The sequence below is a fragment of the Macrobrachium rosenbergii genome, chromosome 5 (genome assembly GCF_040412425.1).
Source record: "Macrobrachium rosenbergii isolate ZJJX-2024 chromosome 5, ASM4041242v1, whole genome shotgun sequence".
NCBI classification, from domain to species: domain Eukaryota; kingdom Metazoa; phylum Arthropoda; class Malacostraca; order Decapoda; family Palaemonidae; genus Macrobrachium; species Macrobrachium rosenbergii.
Genome location: NC_089745.1, coordinates 8,670,185 through 8,693,417, shown reverse-complemented (window position 1 = coordinate 8,693,417; position 23,233 = coordinate 8,670,185). Strand labels below are relative to the sequence as shown.

The window sequence follows — 23,233 nt, the reverse complement described above, 5'->3', positions numbered from 1 at the left end:
GAGGAAGAGGAGAAGGTGGAAGAAGAAAAGGAAGAGGAGGAGGAGGAGGAGGAGGAGGAGGAGGAGGAGGAGGAGGAGGAGGAGGAGGACAGCCAAGATAGGAAAGGGAGTAGTGAAAAACAGTCAAGTTAGCAGATAAGGATTGCTAAACATACTCAAGTTAAAATATTGAGGAAAAGGAATTAAGGAAGATGAGGAGGACTGACAAGGTAGAAAAAGGAAGACAGAGGAAGAGCTTTGCCATGGGAAGTTGAACAAGGAGGAGGAGGAGGAGGAGGAGGAGGAGGAGGAGGAGGAGGAGGAGGTGGCAAGACGAGTCGGCAGAGTAGTTAATGACATCCTTAGGGAGCGCAGGCCCCTCTTTCATATCTACTCCTCCCTTCCCCACCACCCCCCTAACCTCCATCCAACAATCCCTTCCCAAAAATCCTCGTTCTTGGTGCACCTCCCCCCATACCCTCCCCACCCCACCCCCACCTAACTTCCAGTACTACCTGTGAGGCGATGCAATTCTTTCCTCCTAATGACCATCTTCTTCCATCTCTCCACCTGCTCCCTCTTCCCCTCCTCTCCCTCCCCCATCTGTCTACTTCTCAAACTGGTGTGTTTTTTTTCTCTTTTCTTTCGCTGTCTTCTCTCCAGACTCTTTTGTCTTTCTCGACTAGACTAAGAGTTCAGCTTTAGGGCCACATTTTCAGTTTGGAGTTCATTTTCAACTTTTGTTTTTTTTTTTATAATCCTTTATCCATGATCTCTCTCTCTCTCTCTCTCTCTCTCTCTCTCTCTCTCTCTCTCTCTCTCTAACCTTCATAACATTTTTACCTTCTACCTTCTATGGAGCAGGCCATTCTATTATGACTCTCTCTCTTTCTCTTACCTTTGTAACATTTTTACCTTCCTATGGTGCAGGGCATTCTATTATGATTCACTCTCTCTCTCTCTCTCTCTCTCTCTATACCCTTCTGTATTTTTGCAGCTCTGGCAGAAGTGCCAGCATACTACTGTGACTCTCCCTCTCTCTCTCTCTCTCTCTCTCTCTCTCTTTCTGTATATATATATATACATATATATATATATATATATATATATATATATATATATATATATATATATATATATATATATATATAGATCTACCTTCATCCATTTACACTATGAGGCCATTCTCTTATGATTCTCTCTCTCTCTCTCTCTCTCTCTCTCTCTCTCTCTCTCTCTCTCTCTACTCTCTCTCCTCTTCTCCCTTCCTAAATGTCTCATCTATAAAACAGTTGAAACGAGCCATTAAGAGCAAAAACATGAATGTGTGTAGACACAATAACATAAAAGGGGTTTGCAAACATCAATTCCGGGAAAGTCATGCATTCAGAACGGAGCGTGCAACTCATCTCGCAGGAAAATGGCTGAAGTGAAGACTCCTACAGCTATGATATTCAGAATTTGACGAATGGGGATTAAAGGTAAAAAAAAAAAAAGGAAACAATAAATGGATAATGTAGGGAGAACTCCAGAGCTCAGAACTTGACGAATGCGGATTTTAAAAGAATAAAAAAAAATCAAGGAAACAAAAAGTGGATAGTGTAGACAAACCCCTGGCTGTGACAGTCAGAAACTGATGGACGTGGATTAAAAAAAAAGAAAAGAAACACAAAATGGACAATGCTGGGAGACCTTTGCTGTCTCTGCTATGACATTCAGAAGTTGAAAAAGTATATCTTAGTTTAACTAGACCACACTGAGCTTTGGATTAACAGCTCTCCTAGGCTATTTGAAGGATTAGATTTATTTTTACACAGCTAAGAAACCAATTGGTTACCTAGCAACAGGACCTACAGTTTATTGTGGAATCCGAACCAAGAATGCAGATAAAAAAAAAGAAGTGAAAAAAAATGGAAAATGTTGGGAGACCTCTGCTATGACATTCAGAAGTTGAAGAATGCAGATAAAAAAAAAAAGAAGTGAAAAAAATGGAAAATGTTGGGAGACCTCTGCTATTGCTATGACATTCAGAAGTTGAAGAATGCAGATAAAAAAAAGAAGTGAAATAAAAAAAGGATAGTGTTGGGAGACCTCTGCTATGACATTCAAGCTGAAGAATGAGATAAATAAAAAGCAAAAATTGAATGCAGATATGACATTCAAGTTGAAGAATGCAGATAAAAAAAAGAAGTGATAAAATGTTAAGAGACCCTCTACTGTACTGACATTCAGAAGTTGAAGAATGCAGATAAAAAAAAGAAGTGAAATAAAAAAAGGATAGTGTTGGGAGACCTCTGCTATGACATTCAGAAGTTGAAGAATGCAGATAAAATAAGAAGCAAAAAAATTCATAATGTTAGGAAACCTCTGCTATGACATTCAGAAGTTGAAGAATGCAGATAAAAAAAGAAGTGAAACAAAAAATGGATAATGTTGGGAGACCTCTGCTATGACATTCAGAAGTTGAAGAATGCAGATAAAAAAAAAGAAGTGAAACAAAAAATGGATAAAGTTGGGAGACCTATGCTATGACATTCAGAAGTTGGAGAATGCAGATAAAAAAAAAGAAGCGAAAAAAAATTGATAATGTTGGGAAACCTCTGCTATCTCTGCTATGACATTCAGAAGTTGACGAATGCAGATACAAAAAAAAGAAATGAAACAAAAAATGGATAAATTTGGGAGACCTCTGCTATGACATTCAGAAGTTGACGAATGAGGAATAGAAAAAAAAAATTAAAAATTGGATAATATAGGGAGACCTCTGCTATAACACTGAGTACTTGGCGAATGCGAATTAAAAAATTATAAAAAAGGTAAAAAAAAAAAAAAAAATGGATAATAGCAGGAGACATACACGTTGATACTGCAGTCTCAGAGGTCTTAGAGGGATTAAAAAAAGATTAGGTAGGAGGTCTAACTTTTGAAGTCTATTTACATAAATAAAAAACATATTAAAACAGAGATATGGCGGGACAGGCTACCTGGCATTAATATGGAATCGCTGATGTTTCTGAATTAATAAAAAGAAAAATGTCAGAAATCAAAGCGAGCATTTATGGAGTTTAATTTTCGAAACCTGGATTCCTAGAATGGAAAAGACTTCGCAAAGGAAATGAAAAAGCAATTCGATGGAAAAAGCGAACGGCAAAAAGTGATACGGTATAAATAAAAGAAAAAGTCTGAATCATTTACAATTGTAATTACGATTCGCCACAGCAGTCGTGACAAAAACTACAGTATAGATGAATGCAATTTTCAGAAAGTTGTTCAATAAAATTTACCAAATTTTCAGAGTTTTTCAATAAAACATACCAAAGTTTTGACATTTGAATCTACCTGATAAAATATTCGTAGCTAAACTCCGACTCAATACTTTAGAATTCTTTTAAGACATAAAGAATCTAAAAATAAAAACCTTACCATCATTATCGAATATTCTTCAGAATCAAAAGAAAAGGTCTTTCAACCCAAAAATATCCTCTCTCTCTCTCTCTCTCTCTCTCTCTCTCTCTCTCTCTCTCTCTCTCTCTCTCTCTCTCTCTCTCTCTACAGCTAACAGAACTGCATAACCCATTACGACTGTAGGTAAGAGCAATGTTTGATTTTGTTTGCAGTCCTCTACAAAGCTCTTTTATGGGGGGAGTGGGAGAGACAGGAGGAGGAGAGGTGGAGGAGAAGGAGAGGGAGATGAGGGAGAGGAAGGGAGCATGGTCTAGGTGTTATTCAGATGGGTCCCCCAGTTTTTGTTTTGGGAGTTCTCAAAGTTGCTCCAAGTTGTTTAAGTTTTAAAATGTTATGCAGAAACGAGATTCGTCCCCTATCAGAGAGAGAGAGAGAGAGAGAGAGAAAGAGAGAGAGAGAGAAGGCGGAAGCAACTGGCCAGCGCGAAAGCAATACACACACACACACACGCACAACAAAAGCAATGTCATTTAAATGCTAACACAGTCACCTTTAAGCAAGCGTCGACAACGCAAGAACACTGATAAATAAATAATAGGATATCTGGGACGCACGATGGATCAATATGAAGACTTTCAGCTACGAAAAATACGAAAAGACAGCGAGTTACTCTAATAATAAAAGATTAGGCGAGTTTTTAATAATATAGTGGCTTCATAATTACGGAATGAAAACACCAATAATAATAATAATAATAATAATAATAATAATAATAATAATAATAATAATAATAATAATAACAGCTGTCCCCCACAATCCTATTCGCACAAAAACCAAGCAGTAATAATAATAATAATAATAATAATAATAATAATAATAATAATAATAATAATAATAATAATAATAATACTAATAATAATAATAATAACAGCTTCCCCCATAACCCTACCAGCACAAAAAACAAACCAATAATAATAATAATAATAATAATAATAATAATAATAATAATAATAATAATAATAATAATAGCTGTCCACCACAATCCTAATCGCACAAAAACCAAACTATAATAATAATAATAATAATAATAATAATATAATAATAATAATAACAGCTTCCCCAATATAATAATAATAATAATAATAATAATAATAATAATAATAATAATAATAATAATAATAATAACAATATCTACTGTGCTTCCCAGACTTCAATCTGCAGAAGGAACAAAAAGCTGTCACAATATAAAACACATACATTTACTCACTTGCGTGTCAGTGGGTCATAAGGTTACCACTCCCAAAATGCGCTGTGTTATGCAGTCAAGACCTCGCGAGATGGTTTAGAGAATGGCATATGAGAGAGAGAGAGAGAGAGAGAGAGAGAGAGAGAGAGAGAGAGAGAGAGAGAGAGAGAGAGAGAGAGAGAGAGAGAGTCTAGGCAACAATTAATCCAAATAGATTGGCATATATATATATAAATATATATATATATATATATATATATATATAGATAGAGAGGAAGATTTATATATATATATATAGATAGAGAGATAGAGGAGAGAGAGAAGAGGCACAGTATATGTAGACAACAATTAAATATATATCTTACAGTTGCTTGCAGGAGAGAGAGGAGAGAGAGAGAGGAGGAGAGAGAGAGAGAGAGAGAGAAATGGTACCTGTAGACCAAAAAATTAAATTATTTATTGAGATTTGGAATTTGAAGAGAGAGAGAGAGAGAGAGAGAGAGAGAGAGAGAGAGAGAGAGAGAGAGAGACAACAATTAAAGAGAGAATGGAGAGAGAGAGAGAGAGAGAGAGAGAGAGAGAGAGAGAAACAGTGCCTATAGACAACAATGTACTCATATCTTAATCCAATTGCTTGCCATCCAAAGTTAAATATGTTAAACTTCATGCGCAAGATAAAAATGATCTAACCTAATAGATAACACCTATTAATAATAACACATTCAAAGGCTAATATTAAAACATACCAAATTACAATGATCTTAAAAACTCTAATTAACACACGTAAACGCTAAAATAAATAAATTAAGTCCTAATACAAATCCTCACACAGCCGTGCAATGCAACCCATTAAAAATGTATCAAAAATAATGAAAAACAAAGCATGAAACATTAAAAAAGAAGCTTTCGAAATAAAAATAAAAAGTGTATCAAAAATAATAAAAATAAACAATAAAAATAAAAAACAAAGCCTTCAAAATAAAAGTAAAAAGGGCTCAAATAAATGCATTAAGCCGTATTACAATCTCTAACAAACATACAAAGGCAACTCATTAAAATGTATAAAAAAAATAAATTAATGAAAACAAACATAAAAATAAAAAAGTTTTAAAATAATTTTTAAAGAACCTTGAAAATCCAAAGGCCGTTTATCATCATCACCACAACACACACCACTCGCTTTATCAACCCTCCCTCCCTCCCTCCCCCTTCCTCTCCCCTCCTCCTCCTCCTTCCTCCCTCCCTCCCACCCCACCTCCCAAATTACCATAAGGGTCATTCTCTCCTATAACGATAAGGGGCACTCTGCCTAAAGTCTCTCAAATGCATTACTCTTAAAACGTTGGTGGCCTCCTCACTCAACCATTGCATGCTGTACAATTTCGAGAGCTCAGACTGATCACGCTAAGTAACTGGGCCGGAGATCGGAAATCGGGGGAAAGGAAGACTGAAGGGAACAGGGGAAGGGGGTGAGAAGGGGAGGAAGAGAGGAAAGAGAGAAGAGGAAAGAAAGGAGAAGGGAACGGAATATTGAAATGTACCATAGATAAGCAGCGAGAGTTAGTCAAATAAATAATATTTGTCGAAATAGTTAATATATGCTAAAGATAACATATATACACACATACACACATATATGTATACTATATATATATATATATACTGTATATATATATATATATATATATATATATATATATATATATATATATATATATATATATATATATAGTTTAATATCAATTCACTGTACCTTGGGAATAACTTCCACCCAAGGGAATTATAATTAATAAATTTCATCAATTATAACTCCCCAAGGATGTAAGCTATTCTGATCAGTGAATTCGATAATAAACGATATTTGTGTATTAATATATATGTATGTACATATTTATATTATACATGTATATATACGTAACTGTAATAGCCACAATACCCTCTCAACTTCCTCGAATTCTTCGAAGAAATTCTTGCACTTGGGTCTTCAGGCTTTGTAGTGACAAGCGTATTCTTTTCTACAAAAGTGCAGGGCTGAGGATAGTTGAGAGGGCATTGTATAATATAATTACAGTCCATATGTATCTGGGTAAAAGTGACCAGTAGATCTACATATATGTGTATATATATATGTGTATATAGATATATATATATATATATATATATATATATATAAAATATATATATATATATATATATATATATATATATATAGAGAGAGAGAGAGAGAGAGAGAGAGAGAGAGAGAGAGAGAATAAAGAGAGGAATCAAGAGAGCAAACAAAGCCTCAAAGTCAATGTAAGCAATTGAAAAAGAAATAAAAATAAGACGTAAACCCGCCAACCTAACATCTCGATAATAACAGCCATTAAGGCTATTGCAAATAACTGAAGAAAAGGGATTACAAATAACCTGGCCCAGTTTATAAACACAAATATACCAGAATTTAGGTCTGTGGGAAATCCAGATCAGCCCATGATCGAGGCAAGATGATGGACTAAAAGATGGTCCTGATAATTCAAGCAGCACTGACGCTGATGGAATAGAATAAAATAGAATAGAATACAGAATTTAGGTCAAAGGCCATCCGCTGGGACATGTAAGGTCATTCAGCACTAGAAACGGGAATTGACAAAAAAGGTTTGGAAGGTGTAAATAGTGACCAGATATATATATATATATATATATATATATATATATATATATATATATATATATATATATATATCGCCATATCAGGGAGCCCATAGAAATGCCTAAATATGGAAAAAATAAAGGCTATATTTCAGAGACCAAACTGTCTCTCTCCTCAGGCAACCAGTGATGGGTCTGTTTTAACAAAAAATATTTCACAGTCATATACACTTGCCTATATATATACATATATATATATATATATATATATATATATATATATACTATATATATATATATGTGTGTGTGTGTGTGTGTGTGTCTGTGTCTGTGTGTGCATATGTATGCGTGTGCATCATTATACAACACAGCCACAGCATGCGAGACACTGGACACAGAATCCCCACCCTTAATTACAAAACCGGTATATCAAAACTTCTTAAGCCAGTAGTCCTTTTACCGTGGCATTAGGCCTACGGGCGTTTATGATTTGATGGCAAGTTCAGAATCGACACCGTGTATCACTGGGCCTATCCAATTTCAACCCGCTCTCCCCCAGGATCGCATTCGAGACCGCAAGTAGAAGGTAATCCTCAAAAGTCTTCAAAAGGCAGCAGTTTTTGGTGGTATCTTTTGAGTGTGTAATCTCTAACCATCCTTTACCTTTTTTGTGCTTCTACGGAACCTTTGCATCGAACAAATAACCAAGTAGAACTTTCCTACCTTTCTTTCACTAATCCTGTCCTTATTAGCATCTGGTACGCCTGGGATTAAAATAAACCAAGTAAAATGCGCCAAGTTTCTCGGCGCAATCCGAGCTTCTCATACAGTCGCTACATGTATAATCAAGGTCACCGAAAACAGACCCATCTTTCTTGTGGTCTCAGTATAATGCTGTATGAGCCGCAGCCATTAAATTTAACCACGGGCCGTTGGTGGCCTATCATATCGTTGAAAGGAGCACGACTATGACTAACTTATCCTTAAATAAATAAAACTACTGAGGCCAGAGGGCTGCACTTTGAGTATGTTTGATGATTGGAGGCGGATTATCTACTTGCAGTTTTCAGCCTCTTGCCTCAGTAGTTTTAAGATCTGGAGGACAGAAAAGTGCGGACGGACAGACAAAGCCATCTCAATAGTTTTCTTTACGGAAAACTAAAATGATTCAGCACTTAAAAAAAATAAAAAGCTTATTTTTTAATTATCAGGCTTGAGCTCTGTCTGGTTTAAAAAAAAAAACTTTCCCACCAGCCACTGAATTTCAAAAAACAATATCTGAAACACATAATGCTTTACTCATTAGCTTCTGAGTTCCCCACCGGCTTCCGTTTTCCCTAAAGACACCATAACCGTCCTTGTTTTACAAACATAGCCATAGCATCCTTTGACATTATAAATCGCCTTCCTTTTTCTTGTATACCTTTCTCTCATTTTTTTTTTATTTTCCCAGTAGGCCTACGATACACAGCCTATGAGCATAATGCTCCCACAGCTTAAGGACATGATTGCCATGGGGCAATAACAATTTCACAGCCTAAGGACATTGAGGCCTACTTAAGTTTAAGAACAACGGCTAGCCATATCGTCAGCTTTCATTCTGAAGTTGCCTCATAAGCCTATGCACCGATTAGCACATTCTCGATGGAAAGAATAGCTATTTATATATCCCTGACCTTTGCTAAGCCATCGTAATCTCGTCTACAGCATTAAAAAGAATCAATAATGTATTCAGTAAACTCCCTTCCCCTCCCCACCCCCCAAAGGAAAAGGAGAAAAATTACCGAAACATCGATAAACTTAATATAGCTTCTTGTCCGCACCCGTACAGACAATATAGCACAAATTGTTTCCCGAATTAAGCTAATAGCCGGCTGAAGGAAGGGAGAAGGGTGGTGGGGAAGGTAGGTTAGTGGAGGAGAGGGGTGGGAAGGGAGGGAAGGGGAGGGAGAGGGTTAATCACCACAATCATCATTATGTGAGCAATCTCCTCTCTGCTATAAACGGAATCAACACTGCATTAATTAATTGAACCCTGGCTGGAATTGAGTGTCACCAGACAAGGAAAGGAAGGAAGCCTCTGGCAATGATGGTCTCTCCGGATCCATGTCTATAATAGATGATGATGATGATGATGATGATCATACGGGTTATATACACGTTCAGATATACAGCCTCAAACGACCTTTAATAACAGGTGCATGTTGCTCCATTTACGAGTCAAATTAAACTGAAATAACTCATTAAAAAAACAAATGGTTTAAAAAGGAAATGAATGAATTCTATGAGAATTAAAATATTCCAAGTTACTTTTAGTTTCCAAGCCAAATGCGACTGAAATAAATACGGAAAAATACAGTTTAAAAAGAAAATAAATGAACATGCCATGAGAATTCAAATATAACCACAAATTACTTTCAATGATAAATGTATTTTACTCAGCTTTGAAGTCAAAATGAAACACAAGCAAGTCCGAAAAATGGTTGAAATGAGAAAAAAATAGAATGAATTTTACGAAATTTAAAACGCAAGCTAAAATTACCAAGCCCTTAGTAAACACTGCTTGTTAGCATTTTGGAATTAAATAACGCAAAAACGACTCCGGAAAAACGACTGGAATTGAAATACAAATAGCATACATGCAAGTATGAGGTTTGTACTATTATAAAATGTTAAAAATTAAAGTGGATATTATTGCAGATATTTTGCTTTTATAATGAATAAAAAAAATTGATGACTAAACTGGTTAATGGTCCGACGCGAATATCGTCAAAATTTCTGAGTACAATTATTAAGTTTATTTTAGAAATCTAACACAGTAATCAATATGAAATCTTTATTTAAACAAGCGGGGAACCCCAGTGAGTTTTCATTGCAAGGGCAGAATATACAAATAAATATACCAATAAGTAGATAAAAATAAATAAATCAATGTATCATTAATTCCTTCTCATTACATACGAGTACATTAAACTAAAATTAATCTCCGGAAATCTCTGGCACTTAAGAAATAACAAGTAAATTAATGTTTTGTCTAACAAGAAATTATATATATAAATAATATATATAGGCTATACATATATATATATATGTATGTACGTGTATATGTATATATACATTATATGTAAATAGTGTGTGCATACATACATACATACAGAGACAAACTAACCTATCAATCACCGGTACAACGGGAAACCCTTTTACGTAAGACACCTAAAGGTAAAATCATCAATTCTTGGCACACCAGCGTAAAGGCGGCCTGTGTTCATAATCATCAAAAAACGACAGGACTTCGATGAGGTAATCCCAACGAGGTAGAGACCTATACTTCTCTCTCTCTCTCTCTCTCTCTCTCATTCGGCCCTTACGAAGCTGAATTTTAATAAAACTTCAGCGCAAAGAGCGAGAGAGGAAGCCGATTCAAATAAGCTACACGAACCTCGCCATTAGTATGCTCGACGCACCGCGAGGGAGATTTACCGAAAGAATAAATGTAAACGAACGCAAACAAACAAGGAGAGAGAGAGAGAGAGAGAGAGAGAGAGAGAGAGAGAGAGAGGAGAGAGAGAGAGAGAGAGTGCAGGCAGGCAGCCCAAGTGCATTCTGATGGATAAGGGCAGCTGAGCATGACACTAATCTTTTACCAAAACAACCCAGCGTCCTCTGACGGCCTCAGGACGATAACGTATCTTAAAGAGAGAGAGAGAGAGAGAGAGAGAGGAGAGAGAGAGAGAGAGAGAGAGAGAGAGAGAGAGAGCCTCACTCACCTCGGCCGAGCATCGTCATCTTTATCTTTCTCTCTCTCTTCTTCTCTCTCAGGCTACTGGCAACAACAGTACTAAATGTCTATATAATCTTTTTTTTTCCTTCCTTCCTTTCACTGTTGAAGCTGGGATGACACAATGGAACTGAATATGGTTTTGTGAGGATGTACCTAAACGGTATTATTTTCTATAACGAGAAACTAATAATATTTTTTGTTTTACAAAATGCATGCCCATATTATTATTATTATTGTATTATTATTATTAATATTATTACATATTATTATTATTATTGTCTTTAATGTGAAATTCCTTTCAAGATTTCAAATTATTATTATTATTATTATTATTATTATTATTATTATTATTATTATTATTATTACGTGTGAGATTTTCAATCAAGATTTTTCTACATGAAATACACTGGCATGGAATATTATTATTATTATCATTTTAACTTTCTTTTTGGTGTTAGAATTTCAATAAAGATTAAACTGGCATATAATTTGTCCTTGGGATGACGACCAAGATAACTGTAACGTCATTTTGCAAAAAAAAAAAAAAAAAATCAATCAATTCAACATCTCACAACTAGCCTATATAACAAACCATAAAAAACAACTATTAGAACAAACATTCAGAAAATATATTTCCATTTAAGAAAAAAAAATTAAGTAAAAAATGCACCGAAGTTTCTTCGACGCAATCGAGTTTTCTGTAGAGCATATAATGCTGTATGAAACTTTCAGCCCCGGCCCATGAAACTCAACCACGGTCCGGTGGTGGCCTCAGCCACGGCCCATGAAACTCTTAGCTGCGGCCCATGAAACTCAGCTGCGGTCCGGTGGTGGCCTGTGTTGTTGGTACCTACAGCGATGCCAGAAGTACGATTATGGCTAACTAACCTTAAATGAAATAAAAACTACTGAGGATGAGGTAACGCAATTTGGCATGTCTGATGATTGATGGATGATCAACACACCACCTTGCAGTGAAAGCCCTCTAGCCTCATTGGACGTTTTTAAGATCTGAGACAAGACAGAAAAAGTGCGGAGAGACAGACAAAACTTTGCACAGTACTTTTCTTTGAGAAAACTAAATGGAAAAAAAATGAAAAAAAAAAAAATGCAAAGAATTTGACACAAAACTTTATTGGTTTGAGTTTATTGAAACGGTAAAAATCCTTCCCTCCTACAAAAGAAAAAGAAAAAAACAATGGTTTGTCGGTGGCAACATTGTACAGTACTTGAAATAATTCCCTCAAAACGAATTATGTCGACGTCCTGCTCACAGCTGAGACAAATTATTATTATTATTATTGAATATCTCGGAAGACCCTTTGTTTTGAGAGGTCTTCCCCGAATTTATTATTATTATTACTATATTATTATTATTCATAAAAATCTCATAATCCCAAGGGTCACTAAAATGGTGTACACATTTACAATGAAGTCAGCGTAAATATATATTAAAAATATATCGAGCAGTTCTCGAAAGCTCTCGTTATATATATATATATATATATATATATATATATATATATATATATATATATATATATATATATATATATATATATATATATATATGTATGTATATATATATATACTTACATCATTGTAAATTTCTTCACCATTATTATTATTATTATTATTATTATTATCATGGTTATTATTATTATCGTCATTTACGCATTCAAAATGGAAAGCTCTAACAATAACCGCTTATTCATTCACCCCGCTGACTTTACCGCCTCATTGTGACTCATGGCCATGACCACTCGATTACTTAAAACGTCGGCTTATCATAAATATTAATAAATGTAGAGAGACAGGAGACGAATTTTAAAAGTGACGAACTTGGTAGCTGAGGACATACTTTTAACACGACTGGACAGACAACTCCGCCAAAATTTTATATTAGACCACCCACGATGAAAGAGAGGGGGGAGGGGGGATGCGGAGGGATGGAGGGGGGAGGAGGAGGAGGAGGAGGAAGCGAGAACCATCCGCATACGAACGCACCAACAAGCGTGCGCGCGCACACACACACAAAACCGTGAAGAAACATGCAACAAAATCTCAATTTGCGAGTTCACATCTCCACGAATTTTTTTTAGTTATAACGAGAAAATGTAATAATACCAATAATAAAGATAATGACAAAAGACAAAAAATTTTAAAAAATAACAGTAAAAAACAAATGATGCAATCTAAGTCCCAGACTGAAAACAACAAGAATAATATAATAATTATAATAATAATAATAATAATAATAATAATAATAATAATAATAATGATAATCCATTCATTATCCAAATTATAGGCTCCTCAGGCTAATCATGCATCTACCGCAAATTCCCTAAGGATATTATTTACTCGACAAGAGTTTCGAAGCCTGAGATAGACTGAGCGGTGCGAGAGGAGATGAATAAGGTAGGGAGGGGGAAGGGAGAAGTGCAAGGAAGAGGGGGGAAGGGAGAAGGGGAATATTATGAATGAGAGAGAGAGAGAGAGAGAGAGAGAGAGAGAGAGAGAGAGAGAATGGGGAAGTGCATGGAAGAGGGGGGAGAGGAGGAGGAACACAACAAGAATGGGAGAGGGGAGAGAAGGAAGAAGCTCATGGAAGTGGGGGGGGAGAATGGAAGGGGAACACATAGCATGAATGGGCGCGAGACAGAAGGGGGAAAAGCGTGGGAGGAGGGGGAGAAGGAACAACATGAATGGGGGAGAGAGAGAGAAGGGAGAAGAGCATGGAAGAGGGGTAGGAAGGGAGGGAGGAGCAACATGAATGGGGGAGAGAAAGAAGGGAGAAGTGCATGGGAGGGGGAACAACATGAATGGGGGGAGGGGAGGGGGGAGAAGGGCATGGAAGGTGCCGGGAAGGAGATATGGTACCAAAGGCAATGGGTTATCGTCGAGGGGAGGAGGAGGAGGAGGAGGAGGAGGAGGAGGAGGAGGAGGAGGAGGAGGAGGAGGAGGAGGAGGAGGAGGAGGAGGTTAGGGTAAGCAGAGTAGGAGGTGAAGGATGCTCTCCGCCAGAGTTGGGAGAGAGAGAGAGAGAGAGAGAGAGAGAGAGAGAGAGAGAGAGAGGAGGGGGGGAAATGATAATGTAATCCATTAAGGCGATATCATCTAATCACGACTATAATGAGACACACCAAGCCCGAACCCGCCCAGGTGAGTCTCTCTCTCTCTCTCTCTCTCTCAGTGAGAGACCAACCTGCTCGGTAACCCAGATCGACCTCCTCTCCTTTTTTTTGGTTAAGCCCTACGTAGTGTAAACCAAGATATTACGTCGATGACGCGTCGATCGTGGGGACTCCCTTGTTTTACAGCCTATTTAATTTATCAAGACGTTGTTCCAGCCTCTCGAGGTTCCCTTTCATCTCGCCGCTCGACTCCGTCTTTAGAAATTCGACCGACTGGATTCTCTCTCTTTTCCTGAAGGCGGCGACAAGACCGCTATACTCTCCGCTGGTCTTCCAGTCCGCTACACGACGTTGGGTATTGTCAGTACCTGGATGGGTGACCTCTTTTCCAATAGGCCGCTATTCCGCTGGTCTTCCAGTCAGCTACATAACGTTGAGTATAGTCAATACTTGGATGGGTGACCTCTTTTCCAGTCAGTCGCTATTCCGCTGGTCTTCCAGTCTGCTACACAACGTTGTGTATTGTCAGTACCTGGATGGGTGACCTCTTTTCCAGTAGGCCGCTATTCCGCTGGTCTTCCAGTTAGCCACGCAACGTTGGGTTTGGTCAATACGTGAATGGGTGGCCGCCTGTTACATAACGCTTTCGCTAGTCTTCTAATCATTTTCGTTAGACATAGCTGTGATTGGTTGCTTAACTAGCCAGGTCAACACTGAACACCGCACTAAAATAGAGTCGCTACACCACTTACCTTAGCTCTGGTCAGTATTTGGATGGGTGACCCGCAATCAATGTCGAAAGCATAATAAGCTGTTGTGACCACCCGTGGTGATACGGTAGCACCAACGCTCTGCAGAAACTTGCAACAGACCTTAGTGGTATGAAGCGTGCAAGCAACCTATTATAATAGAGCATTTTCATGAATTGAACCACCGATGATAATGTTGCCGATTATTATCATCAGAGGTCCATATTAATAATATACTTGTATCATTCCATGTAATATGTATGATACTCGTATCATGCTATGAAATATGTATGCATGCCAGTGACTGCTATTGTCTACTCCCAAACACTATCCTGGTACTAGTGACAGCTGTTTCACTAAGTGCACTATTTAACTGCTAGTGACAGGTACACACAATATGAAATGATAAAATAATGTCCGTGTCTCCTATACTACATTTTAAAAAATTACAACAGCAAAACATTTAGCAAAATACTATACTAAGTCATTTTACTAAACAAAATGTCGTGTACAACCTCTGCTACACAAGATTTTGCAAAATTACATAACACGAAAGCATCGTGCAAAAAAAAAAAAAATTGAAATAAAAAAAAAAAAACGATTATCACTCGAGAATTCTCGATTACGCAAAGCGCGCCATGCATTTTTGCAGCAAAAATACTTCGCGAGATTCCATGATTAGACGGGGAGAGCATCGCGAAAATAAAACCCCGCGAGAGAAGCGAAAAATCTCATTTAAAACTATATGAGCATTTTCCCGGACGCCCTACAAAAACGCCACCACATTAAGCCAAGAGGGGAGACTGAAACAAAAGATATATCCTCGACACTTATAAACCATGGCGTTATTTCAGACTCGTTCTCGTGGATTTCATCAGTTTATATCTCGGGAAATAAATCTCCCTCACAGCGTGGAGTAGGTGGAACTATCCTTTTTGATTTTTTTAATTTTTTTTTTTTTTTTTTTTTGGTACAGTGGTGGTTATGCGTGCGAGATGTATACCTTATCTTTAAATTATAATAAAAAGACCGCAAAGGTTTTTACACTGACATAAAAGTTCAGAAAGGCAAAGAGCAAATCAATTTCTATGCCGAAGTAGAATGACAGCGATTCCTAAAAAAAAAAAAAAAAAAAAAAAAAAAAAAAAAAAAATTGGGAACCATTTTCAATTGAAAATGAAAAGCAACATTTAGACTTAACTGAGATGTAAAAGCTATTTCTCTATAAATAAGAACAGAATGTTTTCAAATAAAAATAAGTCGAGCAGTCACTTTTAAAACTGGAAAATAAAATGGAAGACGTTTTTAAAAACATAAAATATATAACAAACTATCTACAAAACAAAACTTGAATTTCATCTGTATAAGTATAGAACAATTAAAAAATTCATAAAAAATGCAAAAGTAATTTTGTCTACGGACCCAGAGCAAATGGAAATAAACTTAAAAGACTTACAGAATAAATATTTTTCAAAAATAGACAAAAAAGGACTGAAACGAATCAGTATAGATTATTCAACATAGCAAAACTAGGTTACATTCAATAATAACAGAGAGAGAGAGAGAGAGAGAGAGAGAGAGAGAGAGAGAGAGAGATGCATTTCATAACAGCCACTCATTAATCCAACATGCACAGTAAAACGAGGAAACACAACTCATCAATCTTGAGGTATCCCCCACCTCACCCTACCCCTACCCCCTGACCACCCAAACCACTGACGAGACACTACCAGAAGCGAAAACAACTGCCAAATTCGCATTTGTTTCCGTGCGGATTCCGGGAGACGGAGACAGATAAACATGCATGTGCGCATGCGCACACACACACACAAAACACACACATAATATATATATATATATATATATATATATATATATATATATATATATATATATATATATATATATATATATATATGTGTGTGTGTGTGTGTATGTATGTGTGTGTGTATGTATAATTGTAATAGCCACAATGCCCTCTTAACTTCTCGAATTCTTCGCGCTTTTTTGGGTACGTGAAGAATTCGAGAAGTTAAGAAGGAATTGTGGATAATTGTGGTAAAAAGTGACCACTAGATTCTACACACACACACACATATACATATAAATACATATATGTATATAACACTGACCAAATTCTCAACAGAAATCAATTCTTAATCCACCGAACATTTCTCAGCAAAATCATTTTTGTTATCCTTTTAATTAAAGCCCTTTTAGCCTGGTCCAGCAATTATTCTCTTTCCTGGCCATTTTGCATCCCGCTGAATTTGCATTCCTGCCAATCTGACGCTGCTCAACAGTTTGCCTCTCAGACAGGGCAATCTCATGGAAGGGTAACTGATGATACCCTTCATTAAAAGCCAATACAAACAAAATAATTTTTTTTAAATCATAAAAAAAACAGGCAATAAACAAGATATATTTTTTCAGAATCTAATTAATAAAGGAAATAAATAAAAGCTGAAACGCAAACAACCTTTTAAGTCGGATTTCAATCAAAATTCTCGAGTCCCTTTATCCCTTTATCAATCAACGTGGAATCCTTTAATATCGTCCCCCCCCCACCCCCTTATCTAATGGAAAAATAATATCTCGATTCCGATTATATCAATTATCAGAAACACTAACAAACTTTTCCCCCCCACCACTTTCCCTCACCCAACCCACCTCTGTCCTGGGGGTATTCAACCCCCCCACCGAAGGGTTAATTGGGAAGCGAGGCTTAGACTGTTGCAGCCAGAAGAAGAGAAGTCTATGGTTTGTGTGTGTGTGTGTGTGTGTGTGTGTGTGTGTGTGTGTGTGTGTGTGTGTGTGTGTGTGTGTGTGAGAGAGAGAGAGAGAGAGAGAGAGAGAGAGAGAGAGAGAGCTTCTACGACCTCCACACGATCACACTGCATCAGTTGCAACAGAATTTTCAATCAGACTCTCCGCCAACACTGCATAACCTTCGAGAACAACAGAAATTACAGACATTCTGTATCCCAGAGAGAGAGAGAGAGAGAGAGAGAGAGAGAGAGAGAGAGAAAAACAATTTGAAGCGCGCCGCCAAAGCCGATATGATCAATCTTGGGCACCTGGCAATCCGAGTGGCGGTAATCCCAGGTGTGCTGATGCTGCTGATGATGACCAGATCAGAAGCAGAGAGAGAGAGAGAGAGAGAGAGAGAGAGAGAGAGAGAGAGAGAGAGAGGACCCTCACACTCGATGACCCATACGACGTCATCAGTTTGGTTTCCATCTACAAATGATATTGGAAAAGATGCTGCAAATAGAAAAACTAAAATCATGTGCATTCATACATAGATACATAAAGCAATGTATGCAAGCATACATATTATACGTCTTAAAACACACACACATACGTACTATATACATTCTCAAGTATGTACTGTATACATATGCATACATACCTACATAATATATACATAATATTAAGCCACAAAAGTAACTTAGGCTAATACTTAATTCACTATACTTTGGGAATAACTTGCACCAATAGGGGAAATATAAATACGTGAATCTGCCCCGGTCAGGATTCGAACCAAAGCTCTTGGTTAAGTTATAGTGACGGGCGGTCGACATGACCATATAAAGGCACTGACACTGAAATACATAGCTCAGATGAATGCTACCAATCGATGCTATGTTAATAAGCAATGTACAAAGCCAATATAGTTATGTTAAAAAATACATTAAATACATTTTTAAGCCGGCATCTATATGAGGTACCAGTGTAGGCCTATTTGTGATACAAGGAAATTTGATAGGCCTATTTGTGATACTAGGAAAGTTGATGATGATGAAGAAGAAAGATCAATAAATAAATGTCCATATAGGCTATCTGACACGATATACTGGAATATAAAAAGGAGGAGGAGGAGGAGGAGGAGGAGGAGGAGGAGGAGGAGGAGGAGGAGGAGGAGGAGGAGGAGGAGGAGGAGGAGGAAACAGGTAGAAAACACGACAGAAGGCAACCGTGTTATCTGCTATCGGATATGGTCTTTGAACCCCCACCTCCCCTCCCCAGCCCCCACATCCCATCCCAGCCACCAACCAGGTATAAGACTATGAACGTCAATGCGACGTCGGTTAGCGATTGTAATCGGGTTGTAGATGGTCAATAGCACTGAGTTATAATAATACTACTACTACGGCCTCCCAACGCGAGGTCTTGTGTACACAACACGACCCTTGCACAATATGGAAGAGGACTTCAAACCGCCCACACCTGACACTACTTCGTACCCTCTTAAAATTTGGGTGTCAAGTACAGTACAGGCAAATGGCAACAGTTAATAATAATAATAATAATAATAATAATAATAATAATAATAATAATAATATGACACATTAGTACATCACCTTCATCGGGGAGCTGATCATTCAAGTATTACTGCTGTAATAATAATAATAATAATAATAATAATAATAATAATATCACCTTCACTGGGAAGGTGATAATTCAGGAACTACTACTACAACAACAACAACAAATAATAATAATAATAATAATAATAATAATAATAGTACAGCCCCTTCATCGGGATACTGATAATTCAACTACTACTACTACTACTACTACTACTACTACTACTACTACTACTACTACGACAATAATAATAATAATAATAATAATAATAATAATAATAACACACCACCTTCCTTGTAAAGCTGACAAATCAAGTACAACTACTACTAGTCCTATAATAATAATAATAATAACAATAATAATAATAATAATAATACTTATATATAATAATAATAATAATAATAATAACAAGAAAACTCCTTAGCAACCAAACAAAACCTTCCAAACGCAGCGCCCAAATAAAACACGAAAACATCTAGGCTATACGCATCACATAGCGTAGGCATCATCGGACTTTCATTTTTCTATAGACTGCAAGGAGAAGAAAAGAAAGGAGAGAGAAAAGAAAAAAAAGAAAGTAAAATATATAAAGAAAGCCCTGGAAATATGTGACCCGAGAAGTTCCCGTTAGGCTTAGGTAGGCTGCGTACTAAGTACTGCCGTCCACTTCATTCCCAAAGACCTGGTTGGGTTAGAGGGCCTTTAGGCCTACCCGCACGGGACGACCTGACTTTGGAAGGAAACGGGAGCTGCCGCCTGCCTTATGCTGCTTAAGGAATCTGTAAACACACGTTTGGTCTTCGGACGCCGGGGACGGGATGGACAAAATTTTATTCTTTTTGAGATTTATGTTGACATGCGTCGATTATACGCAGACAGAAAGACATAGTACAGTACGTACACACATACATACACACACACTATATATATATATATATATATATATATATATATATATATATATATATATATATATATATATATATATTATTTAATCTTATTCATTGATTTATATATCATCCTTTTTAGGAGAATTAATGGCCCTTTTCAATGCCACATTGTGTGTGCACAATAATAATAATAATAATAATAATAATAATAATAATAATAATAATAATAATAATAATAATAATAGCAGTCTTTATCTAGATTTCTTTAAAATCCACATAGCTCGCCGGAATGAAATGGGTTCAACGCTACCCACGGAAGCTACCTACATAGCGTCAAGCCTCGGGTGAAAACCAACAATCTGTTTAAAATACGAGTCAGCTAGGCTGATATTAGGCCGAGTTCCGTAGCCCACTTGTGAAGACGTTCCCACAAGTCACGACGGGGTGCGAGAAAGAAAGCTTGCCCGTAAACAACAACAATAACAACAACAACAAAAAAGGGGCTCTGATAATCCACCGAAATAAAATAAAACAGCGCGCAGAGACTCATAAATATCAAGATGATAACGAGAAAACACGAGTCCTCGTCAGCCACAACGGATGTATATAGGCCTACAAGAAAAATTGTGGATGGAAGATAACTGAAGTAAACTGGAATGTCAATTAACGACGTACCTTAACATACCGAATTAAAATACACGAGTCACGTGAAACAGTAAATAAAGGACCTTCGCTTTCTCTAATGAAGGAAAAACGAACTGGCGCCCAAAGAAAAAATTGGACAATTAAAAGTAATTTGAATCCCAACGCACTTGAAATAACACCGACCTAATGGAAATGAAAGCCACCAGGAAGTAAAACAGAACAATGAATTAATAAAATGAAATGAACATTAAATCGAAGCGCACTGCTGAACAATGAATTGTTAAATTGGGTCCCAGATTTACATATGATCAGCAATCTATAAGCTACAGAAATCGATGACGGCTAAACACACACACACACAGTTCACGGAAAAAAATTAAATTGATGGCCCTGTTGGAACTAATGGAAGGCACCCAGAGAGAGAGAGAGAGAGAGAGAGAGAGAGAGAGAGAGAGAGAGAGAGAGAGAGAGAGAGAGAGAGAGAGTGTTATAAAACCTTTTCACCTGTTGGGGTAAACAAATGGCCAAATATGCCTCGACTTCTTCCAGCTGGAATCCCAAACAAGAGTCTAAGAACCTCGGAAGGGGATTTGAAGAGGCGCCTTGCAAGGAGAATATTCAGTAATAAGTCGAAGGACTGACAGAGAGAGAGAGAGAGAGAGAGAGAGAGAGAGAGAGAGAGAGGATCTCCATAAGAATAAAGGAAAAGGACCTTGAAGCACTGTCTGTAGCCTATGTCTGGTAGCCTTTTTCTTTTTTATCAAAAGTAACAAAATCACAATAAGCGAGGCCCACGAAAAACTCTCTCTCTCTCTCTCTCTCTCTCTCTCTCTCTCTCTCTCTCTCTCTCTGTGTTTTATTCTTGTTCCTTTCTCATAAAATTATTCAATGTAACCTCAAGCGTACGAGAGCGCTGAAAGATAAAATATTAATTCATCGCTCCCTGTAGTGGGTTGGCCTACCTAAAACAAAATAAATCCATCTCTGCTTACCAAGTTATCTTCTTCCCCTTTCCCACCTTCCACCTCACATCCCCGTTTCTAAGACATGGCTTGCTCGCGCGATTTCTCTCCCTCTCTCTCTCTCTCTCTCTCTCTCTCTCTCTCTCTCTCTCTCTCTCTCTCTCACATATTGCTCCAAAGAGACCACTCCCCCCATTAGATCAATGAATACATTTCCGCCACGACAGAAAATCAATTGATTTGTTGCACCGGTCTCTACCATAATCCGCGACCTGCCCCGACCTCGATTGAAAATATTATGGATGAGTCACGCCACGTTTGAAAGGGGGGTGGGGGCAAGGGATAGGGGGGAGGGTGGGCAATGATGGAGTGGGAGTGGGAGGGGGAAAAGGTGAGTACAGGTGAAAATAAAGGGATGAGAAAGCATGGGGTCAGGTCCTTGTATGGGGGGAGCATGGGCGTCCACACTCGAATTTCAGCCCCCATTCGACCTGACTTAATGCCGCCATACCACACCACTAGAGAACAACTTTCCAAGCCTTCAGGCGGCTACAGCAACACTGCAATGAGATCCACAGTACGGTGGAACGTATACGGCCTCTCAGTGCCCTATCTACACAACCTCATCTCCTTCGGGAATATAAGAGAGGGTCGAAATAGCAAGTCGCGTCCTAAGGGACATTACTACATGCCGTCCCTGAATGTAGGACCGAAATACCTTCATTTTGCACAATTTGCCCCACTTATAAAAAATAGAAGTGGTGGGAAAGGCTGAGCCCGGATTGGACGACAGCAAGTCCAAACGTAAGGGTTTATTACCAGAAGAATATCGCTGTTACTCACAAATTGTAAATGGAACTTCTCTTTTATCATATGGATTATCATTATCACAACTATCGAGTCATCACGAATTTAATTATATGCGCGGTCGTTTACATAAGAAAAAAATTCCTACGGGAAACTATACTGAAAAGCAAGATTATGCAAATGTACCTACCGTTCAGTGTGGAATCTGAAATAAGGTTACTTTAGCTCAGTGATCCTTAACCAGGGGTGATCGCAGGTTCCTAAGGGGTGCTAGGATGCCTATGACTAATTAGAGCAAAACATATTTTTATATAAGCATGTTGGATTTTTCTGCAAAAAATAAAAATAAAACAAAAAATAAAATAAATACTACTACTACTACTACTACTACTACTAATAATAATAATAATAATAATAATAATAATAATAATTATTATTATTATTATTATTATTTCACCAATTGGGGGGGTGGGGGTGCGAGAACTGACTGCTAATTTGAAAGGGGTGAATACATTGAAAAAGGTTAAGAACCACTGCTTTAGCTGAATGACTGGTCAAGAAATTTAGTAACCTCGGCCACTGGCCTGGCAAAACGAAGCCTGTGACCGACACAGGCTAGTTAAAAAATACGTT

General features: G+C 37.4%; 1 protein-coding gene across 11 annotated transcripts in view; it reads right to left on the bottom strand.

The window, feature by feature from the left end:
- The window catches only part of Eph (Eph receptor tyrosine kinase), a 1,032,492-nt gene that overhangs the window by 965,336 nt on the left and 43,923 nt on the right, over window positions 1-23,233 (bottom strand). The gene's annotated exons all lie outside the window — the stretch shown is intronic.